Source organism: Adiantum capillus-veneris, chromosome 6 (assembly GCF_014529385.1).
Source record: "Adiantum capillus-veneris isolate H3 chromosome 6, ASM1452938v2, whole genome shotgun sequence".
NCBI classification, from domain to species: Eukaryota; Viridiplantae; Streptophyta; class Polypodiopsida; order Polypodiales; family Pteridaceae; genus Adiantum; species Adiantum capillus-veneris.
The window spans coordinates 152,134,175-152,139,433 of record NC_140936.1 but is presented as its reverse complement, the minus strand read 5'-3'; the positions used below and the strand labels follow the sequence as shown (position 1 = coordinate 152,139,433).

General features: G+C 44.7%; 1 pseudogene; it reads left to right on the top strand.

Moving 5' to 3' along the window:
- The first annotated feature begins 4,405 nt into the window (after positions 1-4,405).
- Positions 4,406-5,054, top strand: LOC147456497 (uncharacterized; annotated as a pseudogene).
- Positions 5,055-5,259: the final 205 nt, after the last annotated feature.

Sequence of the window (5,259 nt, the reverse complement as noted above, 5' to 3'; positions counted from 1 at the left end):
AGCATGATACACAAAGGATAAACGGCTTGGAGGATTACAATGTACTTTCATTGATGTGGTCAAAGAATCTCAAGCAACGAAGAGGACAAGGAGGGTTAGCATGTATGGTTAAGAAAGGATTGGAAGATTTTGTATCAATTGTGAAAGCTGACAAGTACAAACGTTATGTATGGCTGAAAATTATGACACCAAAAAGAGCACCCATTTTTGTAGCCGGTTGCTACATTCCTCATCATGATTCTCCCTTTTATGCTTGCATGGATAGAGATCAACCATTTTCTGATTTGGAAGAGAACATTGCTTATTTCAAAGGTGAAGGTGATGTTATTGTATTTGGGGATATGAATGCTCGCACAAAAACATTGCAACATGATACTCAACAATTTGATATGCCATACATTTCAAGGGAGTTGGAGGAAGTTCACTTGTATGATCGTACTTCAATGGATGAGAAAGAGCCGGATCACTATGGAAAGTTACTTTTACACATGTGTAATAGCACGGGTATGCTCATTGCCAATGGTGTATCTTTGTGGAGTGGAACCAATGGATTTACATGTAGGAGACATAATGGGGATAGTGTGATTGACTATATGCTACTCTCCGAAGCCATCATGTATCGCATAAAGAGTTTTATGTTTGGTCAATGGACCCCGGAATCCGACCATCGCACCTTATGTATTGACCTTTCATGTGCAGAAGCAACTAAGCATGATAATCTCAGCCAAAGAAAAGAGAAGTTATCACTATGTATGGATTTCAAACGGGCACCAATGTACATTGAAATGGTTGAGCAAAAATTATGGATGACAAAGCTTCAATGTGATGCACCATTGAAAACTAAATGGGAAGCTTTCAAGAAAGCTATTTGTTCTTGTGCGGAAGAATGCTTTGCCATAAAGCATCTCCATGGTATCAACAAAGATAGATCACGCAAAAGGTGGTTTGATAAAGAATGTCAAGATGCTCGAAATTCCTTGATAAAGCTTGATGCAACTATAGACAAAGACAACTATCAAAGTCATTTGCATACATACAAGGCATTGATTCAAAAGAAGAGAAGAAGATGGGAATTAAAGAAACAAGAATTTCAAGTCCAAGAAAAGGCACATGCGTGTGGAAGATTTTGGAGAAACTTGAGAGGCAAGCGGGTTGAGAATTTTGGTAACTTGAGTCTAGTGGATATGTACACACATTGTAGGCAATTATATGAGCAAGCAAATACTGAAAAAATGCCATTTTATGGTTCACTCCCATGTATGCCGTCTTTTTTTACTATTGAGGATGTATGCGGTGGGCTTGAAAATTTGGCCACTCGCAAAGCGGGAGATCTTCAAGGTATCAAGCCGGAGATGATCAAATGGATAGGAGATTTTACCCATGAGTGGATGTGTGATATGTTCAACCTTGCACTTCAACATGGTATGCCTTATGATTGGAGTACTAATTGGGTTAAGCCTTTGCATAAAGGAGGGGATGTAAAGAATGTAAGCAACTACCGGACTATAATGATTGGGTCTCTTATGGCAAAGTTGTTTGGGTGCATAATGGAGATGAAATTGAGTGATTGGGCTGAAGAGAATGACAAGCGTGCAAAGGGACAAGCCGGTTTTCGTCGATGCCATAGCACCATTGATCATCTTGTCACTCTTCGTGTTCTCATGGAGGAAAGTCGGTTGAAAGGCAAGCGATTGTATTGTTGTTTTGTGGACTTTAAGAAAGCCTTTGATATGATTCCACGTAACAATTTGTGGAGAAGGATGGAAGAACTCCAAGTACCAAGTGAGTTTATGCTTGCGGTTTCTCGAATCTATGAGAAGGTGATTTGTCAATTGCGCATGGGAAGAGAAATTTCAGAAATTTTTGTAAGCACTATTGGGGTTAAACAAGGATGTGCATTGTCACCAACTCTCTTTGGTCTATGCATCGATCAATTGAAACAAATGGTACTTGACTTTATGCAAGAAGAAGGCATTGAAGAGGTCACTATTTGCAATGCGGTAATCATGCTTTTGTTGTAGGCGGATGATGTAGTGCTTCTAGCACACACTTTAGAAGATGCACAAAAGCTTATGGTTGTCCTTGAGAACTTTTGCTTGCATAGTGGGCTGATTGTAAATGAATCCAAAACAAAGGTTATGCTTGTGAAAACCGACCATAAGGAGAAGCCATGCATTGTGTACAACAACGAGACACTTGAAGTTGTTGAGAGATTTAAGTACCTTGGCCTTGAGGTTCCATCCAATCACAAGTGGCATGAATGTGCTATGCGTCGTTTGGAAGCGGGAAAGAGAGCATATTATGCATTTGAGAACATGTGTAATGCGGGAAACATCAAGTGTTGGGTTCTCAAGAAGTATCTTTTTGATGCATTGGTGACACCGGTTCTTCTTTATGGAGTTGATGTGTGGGGCGGGAGCATCTCAAAGTCTACTTGGAAAGAGTTTGAGAATGTCCAAAAGCATTTTCTTACAAACTTTCTCCAAGTTAAGACACAAACACCATATATGCTCCTACTTCTTGAGTCGGGATCTCTTCCAATTGAGGTTATGGGCATGGAAAGGGTTGTGGAGTACATGATAAAGATGCGTCAAAACCCCTCACATCGACTTCCTACAATTGCATGGGAAGCAAGCAAAAAAGTTCAAAAGACGTATAAAAGCAAGATCTTGAGCACGGGATGGATGCAAGACATAAAGAAGTGGTTTGGGAGATAGGATGCATTACACTTGCTACATGATGCTTCAATTGACTCTCAAGTGAATGAAGCTTTTCTACAACGCCAATGTATTACGGCTTGGGAGAAATCCGGTGGGTCACGCTTCATACATTACACCACCTATATTGCCCCCAACTACAAAACCATGTTCTTCGCTGAGAGAGGAAACCGTACTCACACTGACATGCTTGAGCCTATTCCCTTGTTCGCGACACGCACTATCGCAGCAATTCGGCTTAGCTCCCATTTCCTTCGATGCGAGATAGGGCGTTGGGGCAATGGAGAAGAGTCAAATCGATTGTGCACATTATACTCACTGCAAGTTCGCGAGTCTGAGTACCACACACTACTAGAGTGCTCAGCTTTTAATCACATCCGAACTTGCTTCTCTCACATTTTCAGCCATAACTTAGACCTACACACTTTCCTCTCCCAGCCAAAGTGTGGGCTCTCCATTGCGACTCTCATCACAACAATTTTGGAGCATCGAGAGTCACTCATCAGCCATACACATACTACATCACATGTAACTTTGGTCCCATAGGTCATATTTGACCTCCGAGGACGATAATAAAATTTATCTCTCTCTCTCTCTCTCTCTCTCTCTCTCTCTCTCTCTCTCTCTCTCAGCCTCGAAAGCTCCCCCCCCCTCCTCTTCCCTATGTTGTACGAACCTTACCCTCTCCTCGTACAATCATGGCCCCTGTCACCCCCCATTGCCCCCACTATCCCTCCCCTTGTCGCCATCCCTCCTTCTTCAACCTTGGCGTCTGCTCCTCCTCCCATCACATCTCTAAGCCGCGTCTTCCTTTGCACCCCATCGACCACACCATTTTAAAAGATATACTAGCCTCAGCTATAATTAGTCATGCTCCCTCTTCTCTCATCATCACTAACAATTTTGCTCATCCCTCTCTTTCCAACAAGCTTGAGAGACCTTAGCAATATGGTGAAGGAGGCAATTATGGAATACCACTCAATAACACCAGCTCGAATGAGATTTGCATCGGTCTGAGGGTGTCTACATCGACGAAATATCCATCGCTTACTACAACAACTCTTAGCTATGGCAAGCTTGATGGAGTAGGCAAGGCCGACGCTCTCAACACGTCAACATCCCTCTTCTCCCTCTTGAAGCCCAGGAAATTGCACTCAACCACATGCTTTGCCCAAGCCACAACTCTCTCTCTCTCTCTCTCTCTCTCTCTCTCTCTCTCTCTCTCACCTTGCCTGCATCGACTTCTGCACGCATACTGGCCAAAGTGGGATGGCGAGCTCGCTCAAGATACAATGGCTTGGTAGGAGAGAAGAGGCGAGCACCTCTCTCTCTCTCAGCTTGCCTGGTAGGTCATGAAACAGTGGCTTGGGAAGAGAGAGGAGGCGAGCACCTCTCTCTCTCTCTGAGTTTAAAACTGAGAGAGAGAGAGAGAGAGAGGACTTCCAGCGCCCTTCGTCGGGGAAGAAGGAGGTGTCCAGCAGATCCATGTAAGGCTCACTCGGGAAAGTTGTGGGAAATAAGTACCTGTGAGTCCTCGAGTTGTCAGCTGCAATAGGAGAAAGTCAATCGGAGTCGATTCGTAAGCCGCCATCATCGATGTGTGGGTCGATGTCGAAGAGGCCAGGCATGAGGTCAAGGAAACGGTTCCCGATGTTGATACCTATAAGCTTGACGTAGTAGTAGATTGGATGATGAGGGTTGACGATGAGCGGAGTGAAGACGATGTTGGGTGCAATATAAATGTTGACGGTGGCGAACGTGAGTGTCGAAGAGTCCGGCGAGTTACATGCAGGGAAGACAATAGGAGAAGGTGTTGGGAAGGGCTCTACGATACAACTGTGATGGAAAGGCGAGGGGGCGTGGCTCAGACCCATGATTCTGGCCATGGCCTTGATGCTGCCCTCTTGGTCACAATAGCTCTGGTGGTGGTGCCGAACAAAAAGTCAAGCAGCGCGAGTGTCAGAGACGAGCTTGCCGACGGTCATGCCGCCATCCTGGTACACTTTGAGGTAGGTGTAGACGGAGCTGTCTGGCGTCAACATTTAATTGGAGGCGATGCCCAGGAGATTGCAGAGAGAGGGGAGTCACCTCTGATTATGGAAAGAGTTGTGGAGTCCACTCGAGGGTCAAATATGAGCTGGTCCAGCAGCTCAAAGCACGGGTGGTAGGGCTGGCATTGCAACCACGTGAGGTCGGCAGTTGTGTCCATTGTCATGTGAAAGGAGCGACGGGTGTTGTCCACAATTACAGGTCGCACATAGTAGTTAACACTACCAAGCTCGTAACCGGAGATGAGCAATAACATTCAACACCTTCGATCTTGGAGCGCCCACCTAATTAGATGGCGTGTATTGTTGTTTATTATGCATCGTTGCTCATCTCCTACACATCCCAACACCGGCATTGCAGTTTGGCTACTCTACTGAATGACAAACGTGAGAATGGTGCTGGCGTTGCTCGAAAACTCATCTTGTTTGGTTGTGATATTGCAAGCGCAGGTGCCTGCCTGCGCGGCTGAAACTAGAGCTACCAATTTGTTTAA